Here is a 13324-nt window from a genome sequence, read left to right as displayed (position 1 = left end):
ACATAATTTGCATATTACTCAACATTAACCACAAAGCATAATATTTCACGATTAAAAATCAGCATATCATATAATTAACATTAATAACTTAAAAATAACATTTATGCTACATTATTTACACATGAACTTACCTTGGTACCAAAATACAAGGATTTTGCAATTTCGTCCACAATCTTTTCTTTTCCTCGATTGAGGTCGATTCCACATCTTTCTTGATCTAAAATAACACATTTAGCTTATTTAATACTCACATTATCAAATTAATCCTTAACTCAAATTTTGGCAAAATTACAATTTTACCCCTAAACTTTTGCATATTTACATTTTTGCCCCTAGGCTCGGGATTAAACTTTATTCCTTATTCTTATGTTTTACAACATGCTGATCACTTTTCTCTTCTATGGCAACATCAAATTCTCACTCTAACATGTACTTGTGACTATTAGGTATTTTTATCGATTAAGCCCTTTTACTCGCTTTTGCTTAAAATCGAGTAGTACAAGTTGTCTAACATAATTTAAAACTTCATATTCTATCATAAAACATCAAAATACACAAATTTCACCTATGGGTATTTTTCCAAATATAAACCCTAGGTTAAATTATTGCTAACATAAGCTTTATCGAGTTAATGGATCTCAAAACGTAAAAATCATTAAAAACGGGCTTGGAATCACTTACTATGGAGCTTGGAAGCTTGAAACAAACCCTAGCTATGGAGAACCCTTGAAATTTCGGCCTAATGAAGAAGATGGACAAAAATTGGCTTTTAATTTTGTTTTTAATTCATTTTAATAACTAAATGACCAAAATACCCTTACTACTAAACTTTCCAAAAATTCCTTCCATGTCCTAATTTTCTCCATGAACTTAAAATTGGTAAAATTGCTATTTAAGACCTCCTAATAAATATTTCAAAGCAATTTCATACTAAAAACTTCTAGAATACAAGTTTTACAACTTATTCGATTTAGTCCCTACTTTCAATTTAAGCACTTTAGGCATAGAATTTCATCACGAAATTTTCACACAATCATGCAATCATATCATAAACCTCAAAATAATTATAAAATAATTATTTCTATCTCAGATTTATGGTCACGAAACCACTATTCCGATTAGGCCCTGATTCAGGATATTATAAAACCACTTCCCGACTAGGGTCAATTTTAGGCTGTCACACCATCAGATGTTTGAGGCTACGATCATGCTATCATAAGAAGCACTTGGTATAGTCAGATTATTTATTTTAAGTATGGCATGTATAGGGCTTAGACTTTAATCTTTTGTGTCATTGAGAAATTAGGTAAATGTGTTGGTTTGGGATAAATCCTTTTATTTTGTATAAGGCCATGGATAATGGTCAATACTCACTTTGATTTATAAATAGAAAATGATATTTTCATGGATGAGTAAATTGCACAAATGAAATATTGTCCATTATGACTATTTTGGCTATGTGTGTGCCCATGTCTTGGTATGGAGTGATTTTGTGCAGGTTATGTAAGCAGGGGTGGCAAAGAGGCGTGGTAAATAGCCTTATTTTGTCCACAAGGGTAGGTACACGGGCATGTGTCTAGGTCGTGTGACACACGGCTAGCCCTATGGCCGTGTTGTCTGGTCGTGTGTCCCTTGCACGTAAATTTTGTAAGTCAGTATGCATGATAGTAAACACAAGAGCAGAGACACGGCCGTATGTCTTAGCCATGTGAAGGACACGATCTAGCACACAGGCGTGTGCCTTGGCCGTGTGACCCTTAAGGATTGCTAATGTTAGAAACAGAATGTCCAGGTTTTTGCACATGGGCTAGGACACGGGTGTGTCATGGCCGTGTGAAGGACACGGGACAAGGACACAGGCGTGTGCCAGGCCATGTGAAAACCCCTGTAGGTGCAAATTTACAATTAATTCCATAGGGTAGAGGACACGAGCGTGTCCCTATATTGCTTAAGTCGTGTGAGCCACACGGGCCAACAGCACGACCATGTTGAATTGGTCAGAAGGGCATGTTGCCCCTCCCACACGGACGTGTGCCCCTATGGCTAGTATCATTTTTTCCAGGGTTCGTAGTAAGACCCGAATTATTCTCTAATGGTTTAAAATGAACGTTTAGAGCCTAGTGGACGTTTATTATGGTGTTTTTGTTTTAAAATGGAAAAGTTTTAAATTTGTCCAAATTTTGGTGACTCGGAAATGTGTGAATGTATGCATTCAAGTTGGGTAATACATCGTATTCCATCTTACATAGGGTATAGGTTTGGGGTGTTACATTTAATGGTATCAGAGTTATGGTTTAGTTAGTTCTAGAACTAACCTAGCATGAGTACGAGTCTAGCTATACATTCCATAACCATATATTGATAGTGTGACAACTCCTGACGATTATAAATTGTATTTTCATATAGTAAATGGATCCTGATAGAGCTACGGCGGATGATGTAAAGAGTAACGCGCCGGCCCTCGTTGAAGGGACCGCGCCAGTTGAGAGTGAGCCTTTGACTATGGGCCAAGGCGAAGGGGCTAGAAAAGCCTACCTCCGAATGATGGATACTTGGTACATGGAGTTCGTTCGTGCAAATCCGAACACTCCACCTCCCCCGATTCCTTAGTATGCTCCCGTAGCTCTGCAATAAGCGAACGTGTTTAGGAGGGAGAAGCCTTCGGTAGACAAGATACGGAAGCATGGGGCAGAGAAACTTCGGGCTAACATAGATGATGACCTGGAGAGAGCAGAGTTTTGGTTGGAGAATACCATCAGGGTATTTGATGAACTGTCGTGTACGCATAAGGAGTGCATGAAGTGTATGATGTCACTCTTACAAGACTTAGCCTACCAATGGTGGAATGCTTTCATTTCTGTTGTACCGAGAGAAAGAGTAACTTGGGAATTCTTCCAGGAAGAGTTCCGAAAGAAGTATTTTAGCTAGAGGTTCATAGACCAAAAAAGGAAAGAATTTTTAGAGTTGAAGCAAGGCTGTAAGACAGTGACGGAATATGAACATGAGTTTGTGAAACTCAGCAAGTATGCGAGGGAGTGCGTGTCCTCAGAAGCCACCATGTGTAAGAGGTTTGAGGATGGTCTTAATCAAGATATTCGAGTATTTGTGGGCATTTTAGAGTTAAGAGAATTTGTGGTACTCGTTGAGAGAGCATGCAAAGCAGAAGAGTTGGTTAAACAGAGGAGAAAGGCGACTATTGAGTCGTACGATTCAAGGAAAAGACAGATGGAGAAATTGCACCAGTCCTCATCTAAGAAATCTAAGGAATTCACTACCCGATCGAATGCTTCGGTAAGGTTCTCAAATAGAAACAAGAACCAATAAAACACGGCTTCTAGAGCCCAGACCACTTCTATCATTAGTGTCGGCAGTTCTCGGCCAAGTAGACCAAAATCTTTGCAATGCAGTAGGTGTCATTTCAGCGAGTGCTGGGGTAAAGAAAGAGGGTGCTTCAAATGTGGGTCATTGGACCACTTCGTCCGAGACTGTCCCGAGTTAGATGACAAGGAGAAAAAAACATGATGTGTGAGCGAGTAGTGTTCCTTTAAGGGGTAGACCACAAAAGAATCCTGGAAGTGGGGCTACCAGCAGAGGTGCGCTAAGAGATGTTGCAGTGAGGTCCGAGGGCAGAGCGCCTGCAAGGACTTACGCTATTCGTACTCGTGAAGAGGCAGAGTCTCCCAACGTGATCACGGATACCTTCTCTATCCATGATATGTCTGTTGTTGCTGTAATTGACCCAAGGTCTACCCACTCTTATATTTGCATGAAATTATATCCCGTATGAATTTGATAGTAGAGTCCACTGAATTTGTGATAAAAGTGTCCAACCCTTTAGGCAGACATGTTCCAGTGGACCAAGTGTGTAGAAATTGTCCTTTGACAATTAGAGGTTATTGTTTTTCAGCTAACTTGATGTTATTGCCGTTTAATGAATTCGATGTGATCCTTGGGATGGATTGGTTAACTTCTCATGGTGTTGTAGTGGACTGTGGGAGAAAAGTTATTGATTTGAAGTGTGAAGACGGGAATATTTTTTGGGTTGGGCCAGATGAATCGGATAACTTGCCCATGATAATATCGTCCCTGGCTGTTGAAAAAAATTTGAGGAAAGGATATGAGGCATATCTCGCTTTTATGTTGAATACTCAAGTGTCTGAATCGAAGATTGAATCGGTGCCAGTGGTTTGTGAGTTCATAGATGCGTTTTCGAAAGAGTTTCCCAGATTACCTCTAAGTAGGGAAGTAGAATTTGGTATCGAGTTGGTCTCTGGTACGGCACCTATCTCAATCGCTCCGTATAGCATGACTCCGACGGAATTGAAAGAGTTGAAAGTATAGTTGCAAAAGTTAACGGAAAAGGGCTTTGCGAGACTAAGCTATACACCGTGGGGTGCCCCGGTACTTTTTTGTGAAAAAGAAAGACGGGTTGATGAGGTTATGTATCGACTATAGATAGCTCAACAAGGTAATTGTGAAGAACAAGTATCCTTTGCCAAGGATCGATGATTTGTTCGATCAGTTGAAGGAAGCCACCATGTTTTATAAGATTGATTTGAAGTCTAGCTACTATAAGCTAAGAGTTCAAGAGCAACATGTACCGAAGATTGTGTTTCGGATGAGGTACGGGCATTTTGAGTTCCTTGTCATGCCTTTTGGTTTGACTAATGCCCCAGCGGTTTTTATGGATTTGATGAACCACATTTTTTGGTCGTATTTGTATAAGTTCGTAGTGGTTTTTATCGATGATATATTCATTTACTCACGTGATGAGGGTGAACACGCGGAGCATCTGAGGACAGTTTTACAAACTTTGAGAGATAAGCAATTATACGCCAAGTTCAAAAAAAGTGAATTTTGGCTTAAAGAGATCGGATTTTTAGGACATATTGTGTCGGGTGACGAGATCAGAGTTGACCCAAGCAAGATCTTGACTATTGTTGAGTGGAAACCACTGAGAAATGTGACAAGTTTCGAAGCTTTTTTGGATTTGGCCAGATACTTTAGACGGTTTGTAAACAGATTCTCTATGATAGTTACTCCGATAACAAGGCTGCTGTAAAAAGATGTTAAGTTTGAATGGACAGAAAGGTGCCAACAGAGTTTTGAGAAATTAAAAGCTTTGTTGATCGAAGCAACAGTGTTAGTCCAACCGGAGTCGGGCAAGGAATTTGTGATATATAGCGATGCCTCCTTAAATGGTTTGGGGTGCATGCTTATGTAAGAAGGTAAGGTCATAGCTTACGCTTTGAGACAGCTGAAGCCTCATGAGAAAAACTACCCGACACACGATTTAGAGTTGGCCGCCATCGTATTCGCGTTGAAAATTTGGAAACACCTTCTCTAAGACGAGAAATGCCAAGTATTTACCAATCATAAAAGTCTCAAGTATTTGATGACTCAGAATGAGTTGAATCTACAGCAACGAAGATGGCTAGAGCTAATAAAGGATTATAAGCTGATAATTGACTATCACATGGGAAAGGCAAATGTAGTCACCGAAGCTTTGAGTAGAAAGTCACTGTTTGCCTTGAGGGCCATGATTACTCAATTGATTGTGCCTAACGATGGTTCGGTTCTAGCAGAGTTGAGAGCTAGGCCGACATTTCTACGAGAGATCCGTGAAGCTCAGAAAGGTGATAAGGAGTTGCAAGCTAAGATGGCTTAGTGCGAGACAAAAAGTGAATCTGAATTTCGTATTGATACCAATGGATGTATAATGTTCAAAGATAGAGTTTGTTTACCCAAGAACAATAAGCTTATACAGAAGATTCTACGAGAGGTACATAGTGGTTGTTTGTCTATCCATGCGGGCAATGTAAAAATGTATAATGACCTGAAGAAAATATACTGGTGGTTAGGAATGAAAAGAGACATTTTCGAGTTTGTTTCCAAGTGTCTTATGTGTGAGTAAGTGAAGGCTGAACACCTAGTACCTTTGGGTCTGCTTCAGCCTATCACGGTCTCTGAGTGGAAGTCGGATCGGATTACTATGGATTTCGTGACGGGTTTGCCATTAACCCCGAAGAAAAAGGATGTTGTTTGGGTTATTGTGGATAGGCTAACAAAGCTGGCACATTTTATACTAGTGCGTACCAACTACATCCTTGAGAGATTGGCTGACTTGTACATTTCTGTGATTGTGAGATTGCACGAGGTACCCTTATCGATTATTTTGGATAGGGACCCAAGATTTACCTCGAGGTTTTGCAAAAAGTTACAAGAGGCTTTGGGTACAAAGTTGAGTTTTAGCACGACATTTCAACCACAAACCAACGGTTAGTCAGAAAGAGTGATTCACATTTTAGAAGACTTGTTGCGGTGCTGTGTTCTCGAGTTTCAAGGTAGTTGGGAAAGGTACTTACCATTGGTTGAATTTGCCTACAACAATAGTTATCAGTCAAGTTTGAAGATGGTGCCTTATGAAGCTTTATATGGGCAAACGTGCCGAACGCCCTTATATTGGACCGAACTCAGAGAGAGTCAGATTCACGGGGTAGATTAAGTTAAGAGACTAAAGTGAAAGTTAATGTGATTCGCGACTGTTTGAAGACCGCCTCGGATAGGCAGAAATCATATACGGATTTAAAACAGAAAGAGATATAATTTCAAGTCGGTGATTGAGTGTTTTTAAAGGTAGTCGGTGATCGAGTGTTTTTAAAGGTATCCCCGTAGAGGAAAGTTCTCAGATTTGGTAGAAGAGATAAGTTGAGTCCTCGTTTCATAGGACCTTATAAAGTTATCGAGAGAGTAGGGTCAGTTGCCTATCGATTGGCTTTACCACCAGAATTGGAAAAGATTCACGACGTGTTTCATGTGTCCATGTTATGCCGATATAGATCAGACCCTTCTCATGTGATTGCACCAACAGAGGTTGAGATTCATCCGGACATGACTTATGGCGAAGAGCCAATCAAGATTTTGGCTCGAGAATTCAAGTAGTTAAGGAATAAAAGTATAGCACTTGTGAAAGTTTTGTGGCATAGACATTGAGTCGAGGAAGCGACATTGGAATCCGAGGAGACTATGAGAGAGCAATAATGAACTTATTCATCGGTAAGATTTTCGAGGACGAAAATCCCTAAAGGGGAAGAATTGTAACAGCCTGATTTTTGGGCTAGTCAAAACTGTGATTCTGAGACCACAAATCTGAAGTCGGGAAATTATTTTATTAATTTTTTTGAGATTATAGCATGATTATGAGGGTGTATGAAAATTTTGGTGTAGTAATTTTAGCGTTTGAGGGCTTAATTCAGAAAAAGGACTAAATCGCATAAAGTGAAAAAGTACTATTTTAATAGCTAAAGGTTCCAAATAGCTAGAGAAACTAAATTAGAGGTCTTTAAAAGACAATTAGACCTTATGATAGTGCATGGCCGGCCATAGGAAGCAATTTGGTCAAAAAGTCCAAGTTTGGTGGGTTTGGTGGCTAAATTGACTAAAATAGAAATAAAATAAGAAAAAGATGATATCACATTCTCATCTTCTTCACTACCACCGATTTTTTAGCCATTTTTATGGGTTTTGAGTTAAAATATTTTAGCAACTTATTCCCCTTGCAAGTAAGTGATTTACATACTTTTTGTTGATGATTTTTACATTTTTGGACCCCTTGAAGCATAAGCTTTCTATTAAGGGGACTATTTTGCAAAATAATGGACAGTTTAGGGTTTTTCCATGAAATCATATGTGTATTTTTCTAAAATTTTAGGGAATAATATGAGTATTAGATGTGTAATGAACAACTTTTGTGAAGGGTTTCCTCATGAAAACCCTAATAGGGACTATTTGGCATAAGTTGGAAATTTGTTGATGAATGGGTGAGATAGTGGAAATTTTGGATTGCTTTAAGAGTATTAAGGGTTCAGCTAGGCTTTTGATAGAAGGAAATTCGATAAAAATTGATTTTTAGACCTAGGGGTAAAATGGTCATTTTGTAAAAGTCTAGGGGCAAAATAGTTATTTTGCCCAAGTATAGATTATTGATTGCCTAGATTGATAAAGTGATTAAATCTGTGAATTTTTGTTATTGTAGATCAAGAAATTCAAACTTCGAACTTAGACAAGAGGAAAGCCAAGCAAATTGATTAGACCGACTTAACACCATATTTTGTAACCGTGGTAAGTTGTATGTAAATAATACAACTAAATTGTTATTATATATGTTTGAATTGATATAGCATAAATTGCTTGTTTGTGGAAATGATTATGAATGGTGAATTTTGAGATAGTAGAACTCCCTTAAGAACTATAGGAACAAATCGGATATTCACGCCTTGACATTTAGGTCATATGTGCGCTAGTGTAAGACATGTCGGGGACATGCATTGGCCACATTACGGAGCCATTGTAAGACCATGTCTGGGAGTGTAAGACATGTCTGGGACATGCATTAGCCTCGCGACGTAAGCCAGCGTAAGACATGTCAGGGACATGCATCGGCTACGAGATGTGTCAGTGTAATACAATGTCTGGGACATGGCATCGGCACGGAGAGATGAGAGCTAGTGTAAGACCATGTCAGAGACATGGCGTCGGCCTCAATCTCGATAGTCAGTGTAAGACCATGTCTGGGACTTGGCATCAACTTAATAGATGAACCAGTGTAAGGCCATGTCTGGGACACGGCATCGGCATTACACCTTATATTTGAGGCTTAATGAATATCCGATAGCATACCAAATGGTTCAACAGTGAGAGTTACAATTTCAGTTAAATGAGAAAAGTATAACCAGGTTATGAGTGGTACAGGTACCTATTTAAAGTGTATTGGAATATATATATATATATGCTATGTGAATTGCATTAGTTATTGATAAGTAAGTTGTGCTTATGCCTAATTTAGTGCTATGAGCATGATGATGAATGGTAAATTTGTTGTTATATTTATTGCATGCAACTTACTAAGCTTTATGCTTACTCCATCTCTTTTTCGTTTTCTTATAGTGTCGTCTAAATAGCTCAAAGACCATCGAACGTCGGAGGCTACGATCACGCTATCATTAGAAGCACTCGGTATAGTCAGATTATTTGTTTTTAAGTATGGCATGTATAGGACTTAGACTTTAACATTTTGTGTCATTGAGAAATTAGCTAAATGTGCTGGCTTAGGATAAATCCCTTTATTTTGTATATGGCCATGGATAATGATCAATACTCACTTTGATTTATAAATAGAAGATGATATTTTCATGGATGAGTAAATTGCACAAATGAAATGTTGTCCATTGTGACTGTTTTGGCTATGTGATGTGCCTATGTCTTGGTATAGAGTGATTTTGTGCAGGTTATGTAAGTAAGGGTGGCAAAGAGGCATGGTAAATAACCTTATTTTGTCCATACGGGTAGGCACACGGGCATGTGTCTAGGTTGTGTGTGACACACAGCCAGCCCCACAGGCGTGTTGTCCGGCCATGTGTCCCCTGCACGTAAATTTTATAAGTCAGTATGCATGATAGTAAACACATGGGCAGAGACACGACCGTGTATCTTAGTCGTGTGAAGGGCACAGCCTAGCACACGAGCGTGTGCCTTGGCCGTGTAACCCTTAAGGATTGCTGACGTCAGAAACAGAATGTCCAGGTTTTTGCACATAGGCTAGGACACGGGCGTTCATGGCCATGTGAAGGACACATGCAAGGGACACGAGCGTGTACCAGGCCGTGTGAAAACCCCTATAGCTGCAAATTTTTAATTAATTCCACACGGGTAGAGGGCACGGGCATGTCCCTGTATTGCTTAAGTCGTGTAAGCCACACGGGCCAACAGCACGACCATGTTGAATTGGTCACACAGGCGTGTTGCCCCTCCAACACTGGCGTGTGCCCATGTGGCTAGTATCATTTTTTCAGGGTTCGTAGTAAGACCCAAAACATTCTCTAATGGTTTAAAATGAACGTTTAGACCTAGTAGGCCTTTATTATGGAGTTTTTTGTTTTAGAATAGAAAAGTTTTAAATTTGACCAGGTTTGGGTGATTCAAAAACGTGTGAATGTGTGCGTTCAAGTTGGGTAACACCTCGTACTCCGTCCTGGCGTGGGGTACGGGTGTAGGATGTTACACTCTTCCTATTACATGCCACTTTAAACCAATTTCAAAACAAGTACAAAATTACTAACAAGGTATAGATGATAGTATGTGAGCTTCCATGTTAATCCAGTCGATGCTACGATTCCAAAAGTCCAAATTTCCAAGGGACGTTATCATTTACTACACTTGCTCAAATCTTGCTAAGACCTAAGCGTAATTAACACCGGCATTAAACCTGAAAAACAAAAGCATTAAGCCTGCTAGGCATTAAGCCTGAATAACACCGTCACTATGCTTGAATAATACCTCATTTGAATAAACAGTACGATCCAACATTCAAATAACAATACAAAATAGAACCAAAAGATTAAAACATTAACAAGGAATTGAATATAACCATGCACATACATAAACGAACTTACAGGACTGCTTTGCAATAATCACAACAATACAGGAATTACTCCGCAATTTTTTCTTTTCCACGATTGTCAACACACTCGTGATCTAAAATAATAGTTTCATTGAATTAAGTACTTTTAGACTTCAATTTGATCCATAATTCATATTTATACAAAATTATAAAATTGCCCCTAATATTTTAACTTGAAATTTAACGATTTTAACCAAAATCCAATTTAACCAATGTTATAAGGAACCTTGAAATAATCCATTATTACCAAAATTTCACAACAAAACATGATAAACCGTAATTTATACATATTTCTATCCCATTCTTAGCATATTTTATGGATGATTTTTCCTTAAAATCGATGAATTCGAAGCTCCTAATGCCTTAATTTCATATTTTATACTTATGTAAGCATAAGAGAGTGAAAGGAATGAGAAACGGGCCAAAAATGGAGAAAATGGACCAACGCACGAAATCAACACGACCTGGACTTCCCCACAAGGGCAGACCACACGGCCGTGTCAATTTGGCAGAATCGAAGCACGACTCACAGGGTGGACCAAACGTCCGTGCCTATTTAACAGGTTTGACTACGACATGAAGTAATCGCACACAGGCGTGTCCCTGCTGAGCCCAAGTTTAGTCCAATTTGGAAAAGACCAATTTTGAGGGTTCTTATGCATTTTAAAGCCTATAAATACACCCTAGAAGAGGAGGAAAAAGACACACGGAGAAGAAGGTAGGGAACGGCTCAAGGAAAGCCAATTGATCCATCTCAAAAGTCAGATTCATCATCAAGATTGAAGATCTCCCCTCAATTTCCCTTCAGGAGTTTTGGGTTTTTCTTTATGTTTTGTATTCATTATTCTTCTGAGATGTTTACCTTTTTAGTTATGAACTAAAACCCCTAATAACCTATGGGGAATGAAACCTATGACAGATCTTGTTATTATTATCTGAATTGTATGATAAATATTTGGCTTGTTCTTAATTATGTGTTCTTAATTCTTGTCTTGATATTCCAGGATATTAATTCAAGTTAAGCTCTTATTCAGAGGAGGAATAGACCCTATCTATTAATTCTTATCTTGATATTCCAGGATATTAATTCAAGTTAAGCTCTTATTCAGAGGAGGAATAGACCCTGTCTAAGAGTACATTTGTCATAATTAAGCGGAGTTGATTATGCGCCTAAAGATAGGGTGACAAGATTTTGCCGAATTAGGGTGAAACCTAATAAGGGGATCCATAGATCGAGTTAATGTAACCCTAGGGAGTTAATTAGAAAGATATTTCAATTATTCAACCTAGGGTTAGACGTTGTTAATCTCGAGAGGGATGATAATATAACTTTGGGATTTCTACGGATTAAGTCAAATGAATAAATCGTCCGATTCAGAGTCAAATAACAAGTGAAGTCTAGGTGGATTTTTCCTTAGGTATTGTCTTAATTCAATCGTTTTCCCAAAAGTAATTCCCCAATTCTATTTTCTGTGATTTCTTAGTTTTTAATTAGTTAGATAAACAAAACCCCTTTTATTTTTTAGGCTAGATAATAAAAAGAAAGTTACTACTAGTACTTTTAGTTCCTTTGGGTTCGATAATCCAGTCTTGCTAGCTATACTACTGTTCGATAGGTACACTTGCCTTCATCGTGATAATAGTTAGTTTCAAGAACGATTCATTATAAATATTTAAAACCTGCCACGGATATCACGTATCAAGTTTTTGGCGCCATTTTCGGGGAACTAAGATATTAGGAACACTTGATTTTTATTACTTTAGCCATTTAATTTTACTGCAATTTAAATTTTATTCTAACTTTTATTACTAATTCTTCTTTCTTCCCTTTTTCTGGCAGGTTCTTATAGTTTATAACTAGAAGAAACCCATCAGGACCATTACTTTTTGACAGTGAGATCGACCACATAATTTGCAGAAATCGACGAGAAATAAGGTGAAGCTTAAGATACACAGAAAACGAGCAAGAGAACGATATTTAAACCACAACCAAAGAGATGGCTGAAAATCAGGGAAACTTGATACCGCCTGCAATTGCTGTTAATCTAGTAAATCAGAATCCTGCTCCACGCACTATGTATGATAATGCTAAACCTTCTTTAACAGGAACTGAATCGATCATAGTTAGACCTGTTGTAGCTGCAAATACTTTTGAACTAAAACCTAACATAATTCAAATGATACAACAGTTTGTTCAGTTTGATGGTTTGCAGGATGAGGATCCAAATGCTCATTTGGCAAAGTTCTTAGAATTCTGCGATACATTTAAAATCAATGGCATTTCTGATTATGCCATACGTCTTCGGTTGTTTCCCTTTTCGTTAAGGAATAAGGCTAAACAATGGTTAAACTTGTTACCATGAGGGTCAATCACTACTTGGGAACAAATGACCGAAAAGTTTTTATTAAAATATTTTCCGCCGGCTAAAATGGCTAAATTACGTAATGATATCTCTTCTTTTATGTAGATGGATTTAGAAACCCTCTACGATGCATGGGAGAGATACAAGGACCTTTTGCGACGATGCCCTCACCATGGGTTACCACTCTGGCTACAGGTCCAAACGTTTCACAATGGCCTGAACCCTTCGACTCGACAAATGATTGATGCAACCACTGGTGGAACTATCAATAATAAGACACTTAAGGCGGCTTACGAATTTATTGAGGAGATGTCACTGAATAACTATCAGTGGCAAGTCATAAGGACAAAGCCAACGAAAATAGCCACTGTTTATAAAGTCGATTCGGTCACCATACTCTCTAATCAAGTAGAACTCTTGAATAAGAAAATTGACAGTTTTCTTAGTTCTTCACAGCTTCACCCAGTAATGCAGTGCGAATCAAGTAGAGGTGGATCGAGCA

At 38.5% G+C, this 13324-nt stretch overlaps 1 non-coding gene across 1 annotated transcript; it reads right to left on the bottom strand.

The window, feature by feature from the left end:
• Nucleotides 1–12894: 12894 nt before the first annotated feature.
• Nucleotides 12895–13001, bottom strand: LOC128287335 (small nucleolar RNA R71). The gene has a single exon (XR_008278035.1). It is a non-coding gene; the product is annotated as a small nucleolar RNA R71 (small nucleolar RNA).
• Nucleotides 13002–13324: the final 323 nt, after the last annotated feature.

Source organism: Gossypium arboreum, chromosome 13 (genome assembly GCF_025698485.1).
Source record: "Gossypium arboreum isolate Shixiya-1 chromosome 13, ASM2569848v2, whole genome shotgun sequence".
Lineage (NCBI taxonomy): Eukaryota > Viridiplantae > Streptophyta > Magnoliopsida > Malvales > Malvaceae > Gossypium > Gossypium arboreum.
Note: the sequence above shows the minus strand (reverse complement) of the source record. Positions and strands in the feature narration are given on the sequence as shown.